Here is a 22,933-nt window from a genome sequence, read left to right on the forward strand (position 1 = left end):
GACCAAGTTGCCTTGCAGTTTGTCAGCCAGTGTTAATTCTACTAACCTGAGCAGCTATGTTCCCATTTGCTTTTCCACTAATAAGCATATATCCATAGGGTGTCTACCCACTAGCCTCTGTGACTTTTAACTACTCACAACTTAAAGATACTCGCTCTAAGAAAAAGCAACCTAATTCAGAACATTGGGAAATTAGGATAGTAACTTCTGGGTATAATGATCTTAATGACACTTTTCAGAAGAACCGTCATTTTTCTGTTCCATACCCAGATTAGGAAAACTCCTACTCCAAGGAAGTAAGGCTCATGTCTTGTATCTTAGAAGTAATGCTCAAACTTCTAACCATATATCTTCTGGAAACATCAGTGTTCAAACAAGGTTTGCCTCAGGATGGTGAACCCAATTATCTTAGTGTGTCTCCTCACCACAAGTTGACTAACTTTTCCCCAAGCCTATTTCATTTAAAAGCAGCTACTAATATAGTTTTATTTCAAAAAAGGAGGTCAGCAGTCAAGACCCACTGAAATTCCTATCAAGGTTTGTTTATATTTCCCATATATTATTTTTATGGCAAAGCAGGGAATGTTAGTATTACTCCATTTTTTGCTACTGATAACATTTCTTGCAAAATTGTCTTTTAAGTAATTGTATTGATCCCTAAGTGTTGGATATATTTTCAGTATTTATTATACCAATGCAACCAGCCTCTGTTATGGTACCTATAAAAATAGATAATTATTGGTAGGAGAACTCAGCCATTATGGTTTTTTTTTTTTTTTTTTGGTTTTGGGGTCACACCTGGCAGTGCTCAGGGTTACTCCTGGCTCCACACTCAGAAATCACTCCTGGCAGGCACGGGGGACCATATGGATGCCAGAATTTGAACCAATGACCTTCTGCATGAAAGGCAAACGCCTTACCTCCATGCTATCTCTTCGGCCCCAGCCATAATGATTTTAAAAAGAATAGATACATTAGCCAAACCTTGGAGGTGTGTATCAGCCCTAATTCTGGGGATTAGAGCCTTGATTACTATCCTTCCATCTCTGACTAGATCCAACTCAGCTCATAGCGCATCACAGATACATAGCGCATTTCATATAAATGATTTATCTGGAATTGTTTCTCTTGCTTTGGTTGAACAGGAATTAATAGACCAAAAGTTAGAAACATAGGTCAATGCCCTGAAGGATACTGTCAGGTTATACTGGCTAGGTTATGGAATTCAAAATATTAAGGCCATATGTACACAAAATGTCATTATACATATAAGTAATTTTGTGTCACACCCTATCCCTACAGTCAATCACAACAATGGGATAAGTTGAAGAACAATTTATTTGCTGTATTGTTAAAGATGGACTGAGAGAGGGGCTGGCAAGGTGGCGCTAGAGGTAAGGTGTCTGCCTTGCAAGCGCTGGCCAAGGAAGGAGCACGGTTCGATCCCCCCCCACCACGTCCCATATGGTCCCCCCAAGCCAGGGGCAATTTCTGAGCACTTAGCCAGGAGTAACCCCTGAACATCAAATGAGTGTGGCCCAAAAATACCAAAAAAAAAAAAAAGATGGACTGAGAGGCTAGGGCCTCAAAAAGGCCTAAGGGGGGTCCTGAGTCCGGAAAACTCCAGTGCCTCAATAAAGACCAGGAAACTTCAGAGATGTAATCAACAAATGCAGGGTTTAATTATAATCACAAGAGCTCTGGGTCCAAAGCAAGTCTACTCCTGTTGAAGCAGGAATTCCGTCTGCGGTGGCCCTGAGCTCAGTAACTCCCAGATTCTTACAGAAATTCGTATGATAACGAGGTTACATGCAATTACATTTTAAACATTCCACAGGTCTACATAAATAATAGTTCCCACCATTCAATAACATTAATAGAAAAGAATAAAATCCCCAAACCCCCTTCCTTATGCCATTGATCTCAGCTCACATTCCAATGGTCTGTTTTTCTTTTGGGTCAGTCTGTAGCTCACTGGCATCAGTGAATATTTTACTGCCTAGGCTCAAATGATTGAAAGGTGGGAAGTTCCTAGCTAGCAATCATGAGGAATATTGTCTTGCACTATCAGAAATCATGATCAATCATTCACCTGAGGAAAGACTTCTCAGGGGGCTTATTGACAAGATTAGATTGTGGGAGGCGATAATTCCCTCTTTTTTATTTTAATATTTAGAAGTATGGTTGCAATCTCAGTCACGTCTAAATGTGACTTAATAATAACAGTTATATCCTGTTGAAGCTGTTTTATATATAAGGTCATAGCATTATGATGCCATGCTGTTGAAGTTCTTCTGAGCACTTCTATAGTTTTTAGCAAGTAATAGTAATTTCATAGTTTTATGACATTTAACCACATTACTAGATTTTCATTTCTAAATTTACTGGCTTACCATTCCCAGGCCCTCTGACTCTGATGCTGGTGGGTTTCTGCAGTGCCAGCTGATGTCTTTTTTTTTTCATTAATATTCATTACTTTATTTAAACACTGTGGTTTACAAATTATTCACAATACAATTCAAAATACAATGGAAAATGCATTCCATTTTTCAAAACCAATGCCACCATCAGTGTAACATTACCTACATCATTTTCCTCAGTTTCCCACCCACCCTGAAGCCTGCCGCCATGGCAGGTATAACAATTTAACTTATATTGTCTGTTACATCTAAGTGAGGCAAACCTTTAGCAAAAGAAAATTAGTAAATTTCTGTCTAAAGGTTTACTAATCTGTTTATTTCTGGTTGATTGGTTTCTGTCATTGTTTTTGTTTACCGACTTTCGGTGGTTTCTACCCAACTGTGACATCTATTTGGATAGCCTCCAGCTGGGGGATCAGTATTGAAAAACATGGAGTGGTCACATGGTCACATTTAGCCCAGAAATTCCAAGATTTGTGGCTGACATTGTGGCAGTTATTGGTCGTGTCTCTGACTTCAGGTATCAGGAAGTACCTGAGAGGGAAGAGGCTGCCCCAACTCAGTTTGTGAAAACTCCAGAGTTCTTAGTAAAAAATTGTTTTGGTGGGTGAGGTGCCTTGCAGAGATCAGTGCTAAGCAAGTGAAGTTGGTTCGTTGTTTTTGGGGGTGATTGTGGGTTGTGAGTTCAGCTATCAAGGCCTCTACATGGCTGAGATTTAGCTGGACACTCCTCCAGAGCATGACCATTTTCAGCTTTGAGCCAGTGTACTCTGGATTTTTTTTTAAATAAATTTTCTTACATCTCTTTCGAGAATAAGTCAATGTATAGAGCTGAACGATGAGCTGACCTGGTGATGGCTTTGGGAATATCTGTTGGCTTCAATCCTTACAGTTGCCCAGGAGACAGGCTAGAGGGAAGATGCAAACTTCATCTACAAGAACCTTTCAGAGTGTTTTCCTACCCACGTCCAGTGGGGCTGTACTTCGGACTTATGCCTAACTCTATGCTCAAGGATCACTCCTGGCAAGGCTCAGGGACCATATGCTATGCCATGGATCTCATCTTGCTGCACTATGTGCAAGGCATGTATTTTATTATCTATACGACTGTTCTATCGCTCCAACCCCTACAAGACTCTTCAGACAAAACCACTCAGACTCTCCCTGAAGCCCATTGTCCCAGAGCTGCAGGCCTGAAGGTCCTTCAGAAGCTGGGCAACTTCTCTAGATATGGGCATAAGGGGCTCAGTGAGGGGCCATTAAAACACACATCCCTTGGAACAAAGTGGTAATACAATGAGTGGGCACATGCCTTGCATGTGGCTGATCCAGGTTCAATTTCCAGGAATCATTTGGCTCCTTGAATCCTCCTAGACGCAATGGAAGCCAGAAGTAACAGCTGAGCACTGCCCGGTGTGACTCTAAAATGAAATAAGCAAACAAGCCAACAAAAACCCCTTAAATTGCATATAGGAGAGGCAGTTTGGCTGAACAAAATTCTGCTCTCATGCAGACGGCTTAAGTTTTGCCCCTGCACCTCTTGGCTCCCTGAGCACCAATAGGAGTGTCTCTGGGCAGAGTCAGGTGTTACATCTCATCAAAAGAAAGCATGCAACAGACGTGGTCTTTTCCTTCCCTGGTGCAGGGCTTTCCTCTTCTAAAAGAATTATTTGCCAAAAGGCCCGCTTAGCAAAGTCAATCATTTGACCCTTTGCGTGGATCGTTGGCAATAATTCCAACATGGCTGTAACATTACATTCTTCTCTATTTGGCCACTATAGAAATCCAGCCTCAGCTCTCCTACAGACAAAGAAATGTCAGTATCAAAGCCCGCCAAAAGTCTCCTGCTGAGCTCTCCTGTGATCTCTCTCTCCCCCCATTTCCTTAAAGGTATCTGGTTTCTCTTTACCTGTTTCTTCATATGCTAATTCTAGCTCTGATCTCATTGGTTCATCCCCTTTTCCTTTCTCCCTGGCTATGCCCCAAAAATCCATCTATATAAGGCCCATTCACGGAATAAAGCCTCTCTTTGGCCTCTCCCTCTTGTTTTCACCATGTAATTTTGTGTGGTTTCATTTATTTCGTATTTCATAATTCCTATTTCATATTCGTCCGCTCGTGCATCCACTTGACTCCCAGTGGAAAAATAAACCCACTAAGGTTTGCTTCAGGGACTTTTATCTTATTATGATAAAAAGTCCGCAGCAGTCAGGAGAGGCACAAAAAACACAAGAGTCAGACCCAGGGCTGAAACATAGTACAATGCAATTGTGCTCCCCTTACACACAGTCAAGCCAGGCTCCCTCAACAGCATCTCGTATCATTTTAGGAGCACCACCAGGAATGACTCCTGAGCACAGAGTGAGGAATAAACCCTGAGCAAAGGTGGGTGTGTCTCCAAATGAACAAAAAGCCATAAAAAAATCATATCTAACTGGAGCAGACGCAGACATTTAAGTAACCACATGGGGGGTCTATGGGCACAGGGACAGGCTTTGGGTGTAGCACAAGTGGGTGAATCTTTAGAGAAACCCACAATGGGGCAGGGCTTTTTATAGACTCTCCTGGTCAGGCCCCTCATCCACGCCATTGTCCCACTCCGCACTTGCCTCATTCTCTGCCTCATTCTCCTCCTTATTCAATGCCATCGTCCTCCGCACAGTTCTCACTTTAGTAGTACTTGTCACAGTCATCCCATTAGCCATCCTCATATGAGTACTCTTCACAGTTCTCCTCTCAGTACTGCAAGACACTGTGGGTAAGATTGATAAGGGGATGCAGAGCAGATGCCTCTATCTTTGAGATGCTGCACTGATCTTGACCTGGGGACACAGAGGAGACAGGTAGGGGAGACCAGTGGTTTTGGGCCCAGGACCCAAGGCCCGGAGCCACCCCTTTCCATTCAGGACACGGGCCAAGTGGAGGGACCAGTTTAGGAGGATATGATAGGAATGACAGCAAGAGGAAATCCCCCCCAGAGCTTCCCCTATCCTTTTCAGCCCCATGCTGGTCTCTGGGGCCATCAATACCCATGGCCTTTGGACCATCAGAGCTCCTGCTGCTGGACTGTTGTTACGGTCAGGAGATGATATGGGGCATTCTCATGGTTCTGGGGTGGTGGTGCAGTAGTGGGGGGGTAAGTAAGTAGTGGTGGGGGTGGGATCTGAGCTTGGCCATCAGCAAAGTCTTGACTCCAATCTAAAGGCTCTTGTGAGAATCTTTGTTGTGTTGGAAAACTCAACATCACAAACCATAAAAACAATGGAGAGGCCAGAGAGAGAGCAACTGGAACCTAGCACCTGCTCAAACCCTGGAAACTGAGCCTGATCCTCAGCTCTCCAAGAAGGGCTCTTGACCCCAGTTTGGGGTCTCCAACCGCGTTCAGCTCCCCCACTCTCCAGCATGTTCTGGAAACAGCAGAGGCACCTTTATAGGGCTTCAGGGCTTGAGACTTTTCTGAGCTCATGGACTCACTGAGTGTGTGTCGTCTCCAGACTCAGAACATCTAGTGACTGTGTGTGTGTGTGTGTGTGTGTGTGTGTGCGTGCGTGCGCGCGCGTGTGCGTATGTGTGTGTATGGTAGGAATTGGTCACTGATGTGATGACTGCTCTATAATGGGCACCCTAGCTGTTAGAAGGCATAATGGTTTCTTTGAGATAACTGACCTCCCCTGGATGGAGCCTCCCCTTTGCTGAGAGCTGTATGGGACCCCCTGCCCCAGGGACCCTGATCTGCTTCTAGAATTGAAGATGTTGGGAGAGGCCTGGGATGGGCTCAGAGTCTGGGGGACCTGGAGGCCCAGTGCATGGAGAAGGGGTCACTCATCGGTTCTTGTTGGCTCCCAGAACTGTGTCAGCAGAGGCAGTCCCAATGGTGGAGGGGTCAGATTATTCTGGGGGCAAGGACTCCTGAGGGTTGGAGCAGGTGAACCTGGGGTGTTCCTCTGCTTTCAGGGTCTCAAACTGAATTGGTTATTTCATCTGTGCAGGAAGCCAGGGCAGTATAAGCTGGAGAAACTGGCTTTGATCTTTGTTCAACAGCTGTTGGAGATACTCTACCCTCCCATCAACTGCCTATATTACCAGATATGCCATAAATCAGGGAAGGTAAGTCCCCCTGTCCCTCTGCATTTGCAATCCCTGGTGCCATCCCCAGTAGTCAGGTGAGGAAACTGAGGCTAGTCCCAGTGAACTCTCCACACTCTAATGATGGCAACTGGGGATGAGAGGGCACCAAGAATGGGGACTAAGATCTGTTTCTTGTTCTGTTTTGTTTTACCACTCCTGGAGATGCTCAGTGGATTCTATGGGTTATCCAGCACTGAACCCAGCTATTTTGTGTAAATTTTCCATGAGTGACTCCTAAGTACTAAGCCAGGACTAATCCTTGAGCAACCTTGGGGAGAGGCAAACTACACTCACACCCCAATGGGGAAAAACAAAACTCTCCCTGGTGCCTGTGCCAGGGTCCCTCTGGAGCAGGCTGGACCCTCTCAGGCAGGAACATGAGAAATTTGGAAAAAGGTTTTGAGAAGAACAAAAGCAGGTCCTTCCAGAGCTGCCCTTGACCTTGATTGGTCTCATTCTTGCCTCTGCAGCCCATCCCTGAGCAGCCCCGGCCACTGGACCTTCAGGACTCCTGCTGTTGGACAGTTGTTACAGTCAGAGGATGACACAGGACATTCTCCATGGTTCAAGGCTGGGGTGCAGCAGTCACAGCCCAGATATTAGGGTGATAATTCCTTCCATGGTGAGTCTAGGTAGGATTCCAGGGCCTTCCTATGGGAACCCACAGATGACAGCAAGACTCTTTGGGCTTTGTTTTTAGGTCACACACAGCAGTGCTCAGATCTTATTCCTGGCTCTGTGCTCAAGGATCACTGCTGAGGGGCTCAGGGAAACTAATGGGGTTCTGGGAATCTGAGATTCTGGGTTGGCTACATGTAAGCCAGATTCTGCTCACTGTACTACTTATCTGGCCCAACACCATCAAGTCTGGAAGGTCAGAGAGCAGCAGAGAGTAGGAAACAGAGAGACAGACAGACAGAGACAGATGCACAGACATACCCAAAAGAAGAAAGGAGAGTGAGAGGGAAGGCACAAACATGCCCAATAAATTTTGGTAGAAACTTGCAGTTATCTAATAACATCTTTTTTCAAGAACATTTCTTTCTGGTATTTTCTTATCATTCCATGCACTATCCCTCCTGGATCCACATGCCCAGAAGCCCCAGACCCACCCACCAGAGGCTCCTGCTCCTGCTTAAGTTCAAGTTCCAGCCTCAATTTCCTGCTGAAAGACAGGACGAGAGACAACATGGAGGGGCTAGACCTAGGTTTGATCACTGGCATCGCATATGGTCCTCCAAGCATCCCCAGCAGTGAGTGCTGAGCACAGAGCTAGGAATCAACCTTCAACACTGATGGGTGGAAATCCCCATCCCCGGAACGGAGGCAGTGGGTGGGCTTGTCACCTCGGGGTGCCACAGGTACCAAACTCAAGATAATGGTCAGATTCTTGAAAGTCTTTTTAATCTTCTCTATAACTCTCGCAAATCTAAACCATCAATGATACTTTAAAGTGTTCCCTTTTGGGTCTCTAGTTAATCCATATCTGCCAGTTGGCTCCTGGGTGTGTGTCCAGCAGGGGGCGCCCAGTGCCTCAGCATCTCTATTAAAGGGCGGCCCTGGCACCTGGTGCCCATGTCAATGAGTGCTGGGAGCTCAGGCCAATGCTTTGCTGCGGAAACAGCCTAGAATGGGGGAAGATTCCAACCTGAGACTTTCACCCTAAACCATCACTACTCTCCTGGGCTCAGAGGCCCAGAGTTGCAGTCCTGTCATACCTCTGCCAGAAAACCGGGCAGCTTCTATGGGTGTGGGCATGAGGAGCCAAAAAGGGGCGCCTGTCACATGCAGATTCCCAGGCCCTGCACAGACCCAGTGATCAGGCTGTCCAGCGGCCTTTGAGTGAATCTCGAGGAGTCACCTGATAGGACTGGGTCTTAGTTTGAGGCCCAGACCCACCCTTAGCCCACAATGACTTCTACTGAGGGGAGCCTTGCAACGGGTGTTTCCCACATGCCCCTGAGACGCCATTCCTCCAACTTGTGAATTTTTCTTCAGGACCTGAGGACAGAGGAAGCCTCAGAGTCAGTCTAGGGGGAGAAATAGGGGTGTAGGGCTCAGCTCTGCTTCCACACGAGCATACCCTTTCCTTTAAGGTCCCACACTTATGAAACAGGTCTGGGGAGATTTCATCTTTTCCCACATCATGGATCTTGGTTTTCTCAGTGGTTTGCAGTGCTGGGGACCAATTGTCACATGTTCCACCACCGACTGCCCCCACCCCTGATATTAATCTAATCAATACAATCAGTTTGATTCCCAGAACCTCAGATGGTCCCCTGAGTATTTTCAGTAGTAAGCCTTGAGCACTGCTGGGTGTGACTCAAAAACAAATATGAAACAAATATGAAAGAAAAGGGATCAACATGCTGAGAGACAGGAACCCCTAGGGGCTACAAGGTTCCGGTCCTCAGGATTGGATGCAAAGGGAGGTCTGGGGTGAGGGGATATGTGTCCAGGGTACTGATGCTCCTCCTCCTTCTCTTCTTTTTCCTCTCCCTCCTCTTCCTCTTCCTCTTTCCCCTCCTCTTCCTCTAAGTCTTGCATGATACTGGCCTGGGTCCAATCATGCCACCACTTCTCGTCTCTTGAGTCTTACCAGGAATGATCGCCAAGCCCAGATCCAGGATCAAATTCTGGCTGGCACTGACACTGTGACTCAAAAAACAAAGACAAAAAGAAGGGCCGGATTGATAGCAGAAAGGGTAGGGCGGTTGCCTTGCATGTGGCCTGGTTGGATTTGATCTTTATCTCCCCATATGGTCCCTAGTTGTGTATACAGGTGGTGGAAGACACATGGTATGAACCACATGAAAGGTGGTGTGAGAGAAAAAAGGCTGTGGCCCAAAGAGTTGCATCTCCGCATTTGCCAAGATTTTTCCCATGGAGGGTGTTTCTGCACATGGTTCAGGTATGGATGGATGGAGGGAGAGAAGTATGGATGGGTAGATGGGTGAGTAAATAACAGTGCCTGGGTGGATGAGAGGGTAGGAGGTTGGATGATGGATGAGTAGATGGATGCTGATTGGTTGGATTGACAACAGAGGGAGGGAACAATGACAGATGGAGAAGATTCACAATGATAGGAGATGGGTTCAGTGCTTCTCAGAGTGGGCATTACCATCCCTGGGGTGCTAGGATGGTCCAGGGTGATAATTGATAGCCTTGGATGCAGCTGGGCAGACACTTTCTGTGTGTTCACCCAAAGAAGGCAGGGTTTGAGGCCGGAGACATAGTACAGTAGGTTGGAAACTTTTCTTGCACACAGTTGACTGGGGTTCAATCCCAGAACTGCATTTGGTTCCTGGAAAACCCCCAGGAGTCAGCTCTGAGCACTGCTGGGTGTGGTCCAAAAAACAAAACTAAAGAAAGACTAAGATTTCCCCAAGGTGGCTGTACTATATATTTCCTGAGAACTCAGGAATCAGCTCAGATTGACCTCAATCCCAATGAAGAACTTGGGGCTGGAAGAACAGTTCACTCAGGGGCTGCCCTCAAGGTGGAAAGCACTAGGGAGGGGACAGCAAGGGGGCTGTGGGGGCCTTGATGGGAGTAGAAGGTTTATGGGTGCTGGGCAGAGAGGCTTAGGGTCCCAGTGCAGGAGGAGGAAAGGACACCCGGTTCCATCACGGCACTGACAGAGGGCAGGAGGTCAGCCTAGGGGCTGTGCTGGGCCTCAGCTCAGGGAAGGGTCCGTGTGACCCTCCATAGGACATAAGACAGTGTCATGGACCCAGGAGCCTTCAAACCTGGTCTGAACCTCAGATCTAGGGATGAGGAAGGAGGAGCCTTAAACCATAATAGAGGAAATTGTCCCCAAACTTTCTTCCCCTCGAACACCCCCTCCTTCAGAACTTTCTTGCTTTCTGTTTTTCCATCCCCAGCTCTCCTGTCATCCTTCTAGGGAGCACAGGAAGCAGGGAGCAGGGTCTTCTGTGCCTGGGTCTGGACCCCCGCATCAGATGCTCAGTGACAGCCCTGCTGAGAGAGGTAGGAATATTCTAGTCTCCCAGGCACTGTTATTGTCTCAGGCTCTATAGAAAGGCACCTGTGGACAGATCGATAAGTGCTGCCCTGAGGAAAGGACTCTGAATCCTCATGGCAATGCCTCCCAGTGCTCATGAAGTCTGGGGAGTGGGTCTGGGTGTCCCCCAGTGAGCAACCCAGAAAATAATGTGGGAGCATCAGTGTCAGGTGTGTGAGCCTCCCCAGAGCACCACAGCTACAGGGAGGGGAAGAAGAGACAGGAAGAGTGAGAAGAAAATACTAGAAAGAAATGTTCTTGGAAAAAGATGTTATCAATTAACTGCAAGTTGTTAACAGAACCTTCCAGGGAACAACAGTCTTAGTCACTCTCAGCTCTCACGATCTGTCTGATTGTGGCCTTGGTGCTCATGGTCCTCGGGGCCCTGATTTATTTTCACCATTTCAGAAAGTCCCATGAGTGTCTCATCTCTGGAACATTCCCCACTGGCCTGACAGGCCCCTCTGAGCCACTATAGCCTCCTGAGTCGAGAGGCCTGGCTTGTCCCTCCACTTGGCCTCGGTCATGAATGAGAAGGGGGAGTCTCCTTTTCCTAAAGTCTCGGGCACAAATCTCTGGGTCTTCCCTGACTGCCTGCTGCTTTCTGATGTACCTGCTCTGTGCCCCCAAATCAGGATCCACGCAGCACCTCAGAGAATGAAGAGTTTCTATCATAACCTCAGGACAGGATGGTGTCAGAGCATTGTGGAACTGAAATGGAGAATGAGGCAGGGACTAAGGCAGAGATAAAAACTGGGATTAAGCAGGGGACTGAGGCAGGGACTGAAGGGACAACTGAGAAGGGGACTTCAATGGAGAATAAAGCAGAGAATATAGGAGAGAATAAGGCTGAGAAGAATAAGACTGAGAAGGCAGAGAAGGAGGAGAATGGGGTAAGTGAGGGGTGGGTGATGGTTTGAGGGGCGAGAGGTCTACACAGAGCCCCATCCCATTGTGGATTTTACTCCCAAGAAACACCCCTGTACTGCACTCAAAACTGTTCCTTTGCCCACAGAACTCCTCCCCAACAAGTGGGTTATTTAAATGTCTGTTCTCGAGTTAGATCTGGTTTTTTTTTTTCATGCTTTTTTTATTTGTTTGTTTGGGGCCACACCCAACCTTGCTCAGAGTTTACAAAGCTTTACTGTGCTCAGGAATCACTCCTGGCAGTACCCATGGGACCATATATGATGCTGTAAATCGAGCCTGGGTCAGCTGTGTGCTTGGGTCTGATTTTCGTTTTGGTGTTTGTGCTCTTCCTGACTCTGCCCCAGGGTAACTCTTACTGGTACTCCGGGGACCTTGAGGTGCAGGGACTCAACCTAGTCCTCCTGCATGAGAACAGAACTTAGGGCAGCTGAACTATCTCGCCTACATACAAGCTTTTATTTTTTGGTTAGCTTGTTTGTTTTGTTTTTGGGCCACACTGGGGCTGTGCTCAGCTGTTACTCCTGGCTTCAATTGCTTCTAGAAGGATTCAGGGAGACAGATGTGTCCTCAGAATTGAACCTGGGTCAGCCACATGCAAGGCAAGTGCCCACTTATTGTATTGCCACTCTACCCCCAGGGATGTGTGTTTTAGTGCCCCCCCCCCGACTCCTTTATGTCCACATCTGGAGAAGTTGCTCAGCTTTCGGAGAAGGACCCTCAGGCCTGTACCTCTGAAACACTGGGCTTCAGGGGGAGTCTGGGTGGTTTTATTTGCAAGGGCCTAACAGGGCCTGGACCTATAGTGCAGTAGGAGAGGCACTTGCCTAACACATAGGCAACTAAGATTTGAACTCTGGCACAGCATATGTTCCCTGAGCCTTGCTAGGAGGGGTCCCTGAGCATAGAATCAAGCATAAGCACTGATTACTGTCCTACTGATGTGGAGAGGAAAACAATTTGAAAGGTTCTTGCAGGTTAAGGTTGTTTCTATCCTCTACTACTGATGGCTAACCTTTTGGAGCCCGAGTGCCCAAACTGCCGCAAAATGCCCGGTCCCCCCAATGGCCAGTCCGGCCCTGTTGCCAGGTGAGCTGCAAAGCAGACACCAACACACTCATCTCCCACTGCCCTGAATATCTTAATTGCAGACCTTCCCTAGTGCCAGCTGCAAGGCCTTCACTTGCCACCACTGGCACGCATGCCATAGGTTCGCCATCGAGGCTCTAGGCTGTCTCCATAAAGATTGAAGCTGATAGACATTCTTTTTTTTTTTTATGGTTTTTGGGTCACACCTGGCAGTGCTCAGGGGTTATTCCTGGCTCCAGGCTCAGAAATTGCTCCTGGCAGGCACGGGGGACCATATGGGTTGCCGGGATTTGAACCAATGACCTCCTGCATGAAAGGCAAACGCCTTACCTCCATGCTATCTTTCCGGCCCCGCTGATGGACATTCTTAAAGCTGCCACCAGGTCAGCTCATTGTCCAGCTGTATACATGTATTTGTTCTCTAAAGAGAAGTAAACAACTCATGAAAAATCCAGGGTACACTGGCTTGCAGCTTAAAATGGGAACATGCTCTGGAGGAAGGGCCAGCTAACTCCCAGCCCTGCAGCTGCACCCACAACCCACAGTCACCCCCAAAGCAATGACCCAACTTCACCAACTTACCACTGATCTCTGCAAGGGATCTCACCCACCAAAATGACTTTTCACTAAGAACTCTGGAGTTTTCATGGATTGAGTTGGGACAACCTCTTTCTTCTCAGATACTTCCTGAGGCCTGACAGTTCTAAACACGACCAACAATGTCAGCCACAAATCTTGGGATTTCTGGGCCAAATGTGACTATGTGACACCTTCATGTTTTTCAATGCTGACACACCAGTTGGAGGCCATCCAAATAGATGCCACAGTTGCGTAGAAGCCACCTAAGGTCGATAAACAAAGCCAATGACATAAAACGATCAACCAGAAAGAAACAGTTAGTAAGCCTTTAGACAGCAATTTATTAATTTTCTTTTGCTGAAGGTTTTCCTCCCTTAGATTAACAAACAATATAAGTTAAATCGTTATACCTGCCAGGGCAACAGGCTGCGAGGTGTGTGGGAAACTGAGAGAAATGATGTAGGTAATGTTACACTGATGGTGTCATTGGTTTTGGAAAATGGAATACCAGAAAGAATTGCATTATGAATAATTTTGTAAACCACAGTTTACATAAATAAATAATATTAAAAAAAACACTTGTGGGTGGCAGGAGAAGGGGTGCATTGGTGGTGAGAATGTTGCACTGGTGAAGGGGGGGGTGTTCTTTTTGTGACTGAAACCCAACTATAGTCATGTTTGTAATCACGGTGTTTAAATAAATAATCATATAAACCACAACTTAAGCTGGCACTACATGAGACATGCCGGCAGAGGGCGCATGGTGCAGGGACTGACCTGGAGACTCTGGGGTTGCAGATGTCCTGACACAAACCCCCCCCCCCCCCCACCCGACTGGCTGCTCACTCCAGCCAGAACTCAGGGAGTCCCCTCTGAAATATAACCCAGGTGTAAGTTTGGGGTTCCCAGCTCTACCATGGCTCTGTCTGGACTAGAAGGATTCAGGGCAGAGCTTTGCTGGTTTCTCTCTGGGACCCCATAAGATTGGGGTTCACCGAGGTGCTCAGTCTTCTGCTGGTTTTCATTGACCACCTATAGAAACCTGTGTGCAACCAAAATGGAAAGTCAAAATTCCATTTGTCTTTGAAACCAGTGACTTTCACTTGCTGTGTTTGATATAGCCACTGAACAGACAGAAAGGTGGAAAATCAGCTGCTACCCAGGAGGTTAATCTGGGCCAGCCTGAGGCCAGGCACTGGCCAATGATGGTCAGAACAGGGCCAAGGTTGAACCCACTGAGTTAAAACTTCTTCCTAAGGCTGCACTTTGTGGTGAAGGGCCCTGAGAAGAAGCATCCTCGGAGGATGACTCTGTATTTCCTGCACCGTCTCCAGGCAGAGCCCCATTAGTGAAAAGGGGAGGAGGGACCATTGTTGATCTGACATCATAGAACACACATTGTTGGGGTGATTATTGCTGCTGTTTGGGTTTGGGCCGATTATTGCTGCCGTTTGGGTTTGGGCCACACTGTTCGGTGCGCAGGGCTGACTCCTACCTCTGTGCTTAGGGATTCTCCCTGGTGGGGCTCAGAGGACCAAATGGGGTTCCAGGAATGGAACCCAGGTCAGCCAACTGGTAGGCAAGTACCAACCCAGTGAGCTCTCTCTGGCCCCTAACATGGCATTATTGTTCCGGGGGAACATTTATAACACAGGTTGGGAGAGGGTCGGGGGTCCTGCACAGATGGGACTTATTCAAACTTTCAGTCTCTGCTGTGAATCCTGCCCCTCTCTGGTCTTTCTCCAGGTCAAAGGCGCTAGGAACAGTGACCACTCACAAGTTGCCTCCACAGATCAGGAATGTTCTGATGGGCCCAACACAGCACTTAGTCCTCCAGCAGTTCCTCTAGCCAATTGTCACTGTCAGCTCCACTTCAGATAGGGGGAAACTGAGGCACAGATTCTTTTGCTCCTGTCGCACAGTGAGAGGTGGGAGGTGAGCATGGGCCCTTGGCAAAGTGCTGACTCCCATCAAAAGGCTCTTGTGAAAATCTTTTCTGTGTATCAAAACTCAATGAAACAAACTATCAAAAACAAGGATAAAGAATGAAATAGATACTTTTCCATGTCTAGTTCATTCCAGGTGGTGTTCAGGGGATCATGTGGTGCTAAGTATCAATCACTGGCTCCATTCTTGTAGGGGACAAGAATGAGATTTCACCAGCATGAGGTGAGGAGGAGAGATAATGGAAGCAGGTCCCACTTCTGAAAAACTAGAAATGTTTCTCAGATCCGTAATCCAGGGAGATCCAGCATCAATATTGTTGGGCATCTAGTCAGAGAAACTGCATCCTCTGGCGATGGTTCCATATTTTCTTGGAAAGAATATTTTGAGTGTTTGTTTTGGAGCCACACCTGGAGATGCTCAGGGGGTGCAAACACACATGGGGCTGTGACTGATTGTGACTTCAGTGAACAGGAAAATAACAGCCTGGTAACATCCAACACACACACACACACACACACACACACACACACACACACACACACACACGCACGCACATTTTCTCTGTCTTCTCTTTCCTGCAAGGGCTGAAACACCACTCAGGGGTCACTCAGGACATCCCTGGAGACTGTTGGGCTTAGGAGGAGGTTGCTTACACAATGTACATTTTGAAAAAAATAAAATTTAACAGAGATTTTCTAACTCTGAAGTAGCCCAAATGCATCAAAACCACCTCCCTTTGACATTCCCCTCTTTGGAGAGAGGAAACTGAGGCACTGACCAGATGCAGAAATTTCAGGCCCGTCCCAGAGGTGGGGGGCCTCCCACCCAGGGGACCCTCAAAACTGTTTCTGCCCTCTCCCCTCTCCCAACTCTCTCAGCAGCTTCATGCAGGAGAAACTGTTCTGGTTCCCTCTTGAAATTCTTTCTGAGGGGGAAAGGCCAAATCCAGAGCCCAGAGCTGCTGTTTGAGGTTTGGTCTGATGTACCTAGGTCCCAGCACTTCTGGCCCAGCGGGGAATTAGAGGGGGACACACCATTGCCTGCAGTCTACCACCCTCGAACCACACTTCACACTCAGGAGACATTTTCTGAGACCGTGCTGAGCTCAGACTGCTTCTGTAGCGGGTTCCCTGTTAAGGGAGTGGTGGCCCTATTAAGGGAACATTTGAGGGTGGCAGGAAGTAGTCACTGGGGGGAGGGGGGAGTGTAGCCAATGAAAAAATTTACAGCCAGATGTTTAGGTCAGGAGTGTTGTGGGGAGTTGTGCTCCTTCTGTGGGGTGACTGAACCCCGTGCCTGGAGTCTCTGCTTTCCTGAGAGCTGCAACAGGACCTGCAGGGCCTCTGATCCTGCCCCTGGGGTGTCACGTAAGTAGCAAAACCTGGGGAGGGCTCAGAACCTGGGGACCTGAGGCCCCAGCACAGGAAGAAGGGACCTCTCAGGAGCTCTGTTGGATGTCCAGAATTGTGGCAGCAGAAGCAACAGCAGAGGCAGTCCCAGCTGGGGAGAAGGCTGGGTGATGAGAGAGTGGAGGGAACCCAGCGGGCTTGATCAGGGGCGAATGGACCCTCCTGACTCAGTCTTATCCACTTCCCGGTGATTTGGTCTGTGCTGGAAGCCACCTGGGTCTGATTTTTGGCCCAAAGGCTGTTGGAGTGATTTTTCCCCTCCACTTTGAAATTCCTATATTAGTTACCCTGAGACTGCTCACCCAGCAAAACTGTTTCCTCTGGGGGAGGAAACTGAGGCTAGACCCAGAGACCACCATTTTCTTAGTTTTGTTTTATTTGCTTTGGGGCCACAAATGCCCACACTCAGGGTTTATCCTGGCTTTGTAATCAAGAATCACTCTCGGAGGGCTAAGGGGGTCATTTGAGATGCAGGGACCGAACCAGGATCAGCCACATAAAAGGCAAGTGCCTTCCCTTCTGTACTGTCTGGACGCATCTGGGCACTTTCTAATGCTGCACTTGGAGGAGAGGAACATGAAGGGGACAGAGCCCCAGTCACTGGGACACCCCCTGTGGTGCTCAGAGATCATTGGGTCAGACCTGCAGAGGTGCAGGGGAGCAGACAAGGTCGCCCCTGGAAGGCAGCACCTTACTTGCTGGATATGGCAGGGGCCTGAACCTCAGCTTTTAACACTGAGAACTCTTCTGACAGATGGGTCTGGAGGGTGAAACCTGCCCAGCTCAGCCCTGTACTGGGTCTGTCAAATCTTCAGCACCTCTGCCTGAGTCCCATTGAAGTGCTCTTTGGGGCATTGAAAGGGGAAGGGACTCCTGGGACTGGGAGTTTGGGAAGCGAGTCAACATAGCCCTAGGGAACACTAAGTGTGATTTCATTGATTCTGATTAGAGAGATTAAGCTCCAATTTCATCTTGCAAAACCTTTACACATCTTACAAAAATGTACATGATTCTGCACCAAGTTCTGCACAAGTGATGTCTGTTCTTTGTATGGTCCTTTATGCTTGGCTCCTCCTTCCTTCATTAATGTGAATGTTTCCTGCAAACCTACTGGGATATGGATGATCTGTGATGTCACCACCTCTGTGGGGCAGACATAGACCCAGAGACTGACAAACATACAGTTCTGGGGTGAAGGCTCTGATCTTGCTTATGCTATTCAGGGGTGATCAGGCCTTAAATGTGTCCCCTGTGGCTGCCGGGAGTGACTCTTAAGTGACTCTTAAGCCCTGAGCACTCCTCATAGAGGCAAAATACACTCTCACCCAAAGGGAAAAAAGCTCTCCTTGGAGCCTATGTCAGAGCCCCCAGGAGCTATCTGGGAGAGGACAAAAGAAACTTGAGGGAGCAAAGAGAGCAGGAGAAAGGACCCCCTCAGAGCTGCCTCTGCCTCTGCTCAACCCTGTGCTGGCCTCTGGGGCCCATGGTATCGGGGCCCCATAAAACACTATGGACAGGTTTATCCTGACAGCACACTCAGAGACAAATACACCAACATACTCAGAGACAGACATACAAAGACTGTCAGACACAGACAGACAGACACATATACACAAACTTTCATGCCCACAGATAAGCACAAACACAAGAGACAGAAGAAATCTTTAGAGCTGATAAGTTTTGGGTGTCTCTTCTGGGTAGGCAGGAAATTTGGTAGAAACATGTGGTTATGGGCCAGAGAGACAGCATGGAGATAAGGCATTCGCCTTTCATGCAGAAGGTTGGTGGTTCATATCCTGGCATCCCATATGGTCCCCCAAGCGATTTCTGAGCATAGAGCCAGGAGTGGCCCCTGAGCGCTGCTGGGTGTGATTCAAAAACAAAAAGAAAAACAAAAAACAAACCAACAAAAAATGTGGTTATTTGATAACTTTTTTTGCACCAAGAACTTTTATTATTTCTGTTGCTTTTTTTCTTCTCTCACTGTCTCCTCCTACCCTCACTGGAGCTGTGGTGCTGTGGGGAGCCTCATGCATCCAGCTCTGGTACTCTCGCATGGTTCTCTGGGTGCTCGCCGGGGAACACCCAGGCGTAATCCTAGAACCCCTTGAACATTGGGTCCCCCTATGTGAGGAAGCCATTTCTATGAGGACATAGGGGCCTTTCCTGGAGCAGTGCCCATCGCTCTGTTCACAAGGTGAACACTTCTGAGGAGATAACAACAGCACCTGGAAAGTCTAAAACATTTTCTCCTGCCTCTCTCGGCAGGGCTGTCACTGGGTTTACCAAAGGTGGTTGTTCCAGCCTCAAAGAACATCTATGACTTGTGGATGGGGAGAAGGGGTGCCACTTCAAAGGGTGTCTGACCATGTGATCAGGTGTGAGGGAGGTCAGGCACCCAGGAAGTCTGTGGTAAAAAGAAAAAAGAACACACTCCCATCCATTTCTGTTCCGCTGAAGACTGGCCACAGCTCCCACACATATTAGTCATGGGGCTGTCACAGTATAATCTGGTGCAGCGGAGTAGGGGTTCCACACATGCTGGTTGTGGGGCTCACAAGGGAGGAGGTTTCATACGTGAGGCTGTGGTGCTCACCGGGATTTCTGCTATGCTCACATATTTTTATCTACATCAGTACTCAGGTCCTGACTGATGGGACTCACAGGAACTCCCCTTCTTTAGCTGTGCTGCTCGCATATCCTGGGCTATGCCCAGTGATCACACTCAGGGCCGCCACCAGGACAAGAATTGGAGTCCAGTAGAGTCACTGGACCCAGCTCAGTACATAGGGAAACCCGTGGATTGAACTCAGGGTCTCATGCTTGCAAGACAGGTTCTTCAGGCCAGGGAAACCCCCACTTAAGACTCAATTCTTAGAGGTTCTCTGCAGAGATACATTAGCAGCTTTTGAACCCCTCTCTCCTCCATGACATCAAACTCCACAGTCTCTTCATCTTCAACATTACACAGAAACTTCCTGGGATGGGCCGGAAAGATAGCATGGAGGTAAAGCATTTGCCTTGCATGCATAAGGTCAGTGGTTCTAATTCCAGCATCCCATATAGTCCCCCAAGCCTGTCAGGAGTGATTTCTGAGCATAGAGCCAGGAGTAACCCCTGAGCACTGTTGGGTTTGTGACCTCACCAAAAAAAAAAAAAAAAAAAAAAAGAAAAAAGATAGAAAACTTCCTGGGATTATTTCTCTTAATAGCTGTCTAGTAAACAAAGACACCTTTGGTGCCATTTCTATCGATAAATCTATCACCATTCCAGACATTGAACCATTTGACGATGCCCAGCCAGGATTTGGATTGCCAGCAATGGCTTGTCTACCTGATCCAGTGCTTGAGGCCCGGGGGGTATGTCTGGTTGAACCATTTTCAGACTTTGTGTCTGCAGAAATGATGGTAGCTGGTTCATCATTCTAAGACCTTTAGATCAAGAACTCATCACCACAAGGAAGGAACCCTTCCCCTCATGGGGCATGTGTGTAGGAAAATCCCTAGGGAGTCTGGCATGTAAAGTCCAGAGTGAATAATGCAGGTAGATGGACCAGAGCAATATCATGTCATTCAGAACAGGAGATATGTGGACCGATGTTTCAGTGAAAGGCACAGCACATTCAGTTGTGCTCAAGGGGGGCTGTCATAGAGATAACCCAACAGAGGGTCAAGTCACTCTCCATCATTGTGGTCTTCTCTGGTCTCTGTGTTCCTGTTCAAGCACGAGTTGTAAAATAAAAATAAAAATCTGCGCGTAGGTGAGACCCCTTAGGCAGATGGGTCTGATGAAGCAGGGTGATAGCTGAGAAATAATACACCAAGCCTGTGCATTAAAGTCTCATTGAAGTTTGTTTGCTTTTTTGCTTCATGGCCTTTCTGCCTCATGGCCTCTCTGCTACGTGCTGCCTCTCATGCCCAAAGCCAGACTTCTTTTATTCAAACCAATTCCCAATCCAAGTGGGGAATGGTCAAGTCAGATACAAAAGCAACTATCCAGTGTGTTTTACATCTCAAAGGAACAGGTTAGGGAAAAAGGAAGTTGAGGGAACACCGTTGTTTAGGGCTGTTAATATCACTTTACAGAAACTCGTGGTTTGGGACCCAGGACTCCAAAACCAGGGAGGAACTCCCCTACTTTAGAGTCCCACAGTTCTAACATGGGGCTGGGGAATGGCTTCCTGCAGTGACGTACTGAAATTCATTTAAGTCTCTTTTATTGAATTAGTGATTTTGCACTGTCAGGGTCCAAACTCGTATCTCACACATGAAATCATGTGATAGAACAGGCCCGTTATGAACCATCAACCAACCCTATCAATAGAACTGAGCCCCATCTGGCTTTGAGATTGATTATAAATATACAATCAATATAGCTGTGCCTCAACCCTTCCAGCTGTCCATCATGAACCAAAAAGGAAGCCTGAGGTTGTGGCTTTAGGTCTGGCTCTGACTCTCAGAAACTGTGGGATCCTGTACTATGGGATCCCCTCTGGGTCTCAGTTTCCCACCTGGCAGGGACTCCCCAGCTATTCCTGAGAGTTTCCTACTCTCAGGGGCATCTCAGGCAGGAGACCCGGCTGGTCACAAACCTCCAAGCCCTCCTCCCACCTTGTACAGTGACACCATAGGAGGGACAATAATGGCTTACACAGGCAGAGTGACGAGGGCACAGTACTCGGGGCTGCTCCATATCCTTAGGTAACCACCCACCCCACTGTCCAGATGGGGAAAAAGAAAGTTGAGGAAACACCGTTGTTTACCTGGGGACAGACTCAAAGGCTGGAGTGAGGTTGAGCACAGTCTGGCTGGGGCCGCAACAGGTGGGAATAGCCTTCTTCACTTCTTAGTGTGGCTTGTGCCAGGGGTAGGACAGAGACCCACAGATCTCCCCTGGTGTCTCATAGGTCTCTGCTCTGTACCAGCTTTCATACCAGACTTTGTTATAGAACTGCCCTGGCCCCCAGCTGCTGTCAGGTCACATTTTCAGCAGCTGTTTCCCATCAGGCCCTTTCAGAACATACAGGCATTTCCTCTGTCCCCTCCTTTCTGGTAGCTATAAAGGTGTGTCTCCTAGCAGGGACACAGGGGACAACTGGGAGGACTGTCCTTCTGCCCTCAATGACCTGTCCCTAGATTAGAGCCCATTACTTGCTGAAATCTGAAAGGGGGGGGCTCCCTCACTCAGTATCTTTTCTTTTTCTTTTTGTTTTGTTTTTGTTTGTTTGTTTTGTTTTGTTTTGGGGCCACACCCGGTGACACTCAGGGGTTACTCCTGGCTATACGCTCATAAATAGCACCTGGCTTGGGGGACCATATAGGACACCGGGGGATCGAACCACTGTCTGTCCTAAGCTAGTATGTGCAAGGCAGATGCCTTACCTCTAGTGCCACTGCTCCGGCCCTCTCACTCAGTATATGAGCTGAATCCCAGCCTCATGTCCTTGTCTGCAGAATCCAAACCAGCCCGGCTCTGGGGGCATTCAGGACAGAGCCCAAGTAGAGGGAGCAGCACAGGCCTGATGGCTCAGAGGGATTGTGGCTCTTGAAGGCTTAGAACTGACAGACGTGTGGGGAATGTTCCAGAAAGGAGAAAAGGAACTTTCTGAAACACAGGAAATAAATCAGGGCTAGGTGCACAACAGACAAGAGTACTATCACAATTGGAAGAATGATTGTGAGATCCGATGGTGACCAGGATTGTTCCCTGGAAGGTCCTGGAGGGAGGAGGGGAGATAGGGATTTAGGAATGAAGACTTTGGTGTTCACTCTGTCCAGCAAAACTCTCATGTCCTCCCTTTAGGCAGTCCAACTCTAACTCCAGTCTCAGGGGATTGGGGCTAGACCCAGGAATGGCCAATCAGTTTCTGCATTGCACTGTAATTGGTGCAAGAGCTAAGGACAGTCTTGGGTTCAGGGGTCAATCAGACAATGTGGGGGGCAGGAGCATGCTGGCCAAGAGTGTGATGTGTTTCCATCTCTTGCACCCTAGTAAGACCCCTAGAACCTGCCTTGAGAGAGCACTGAGAAAAGAGCCAAAGCATACAAGCAAACAAGTATTGGTTCTTCTCCAGCTATACTAATGAAGGGGGGGGGGAGGGAACCAGAAAAGCCCATGTGTCCCTGATGACTGAGGGCACAGGTGGCCTCAAAACAGATCACTACAGGGAAATGGGGGACAATAAAGAACATTTCTTAGTCACATACAATTGTGGCCTCTATACTGAGTCAACTCTGCAGTGCCTTTCCCTAATGTGCCTTTTTTTTTTTTTTTTTTTGGTTTTTGGGCCATACCCGGCGATGCTCAGGGGTTACTCCTGGCTGTCTGCTCAGAAATAGCTCCTGGCAGGCACGGGGGACCATATGGGACACCGGGATTTGAACCAACCACCTTTGGTCCTGGATCGGCTG

Source organism: Suncus etruscus, chromosome 14, assembly GCF_024139225.1.
Source record: "Suncus etruscus isolate mSunEtr1 chromosome 14, mSunEtr1.pri.cur, whole genome shotgun sequence".
Taxonomy (NCBI): Eukaryota; Metazoa; Chordata; class Mammalia; order Eulipotyphla; family Soricidae; genus Suncus; species Suncus etruscus.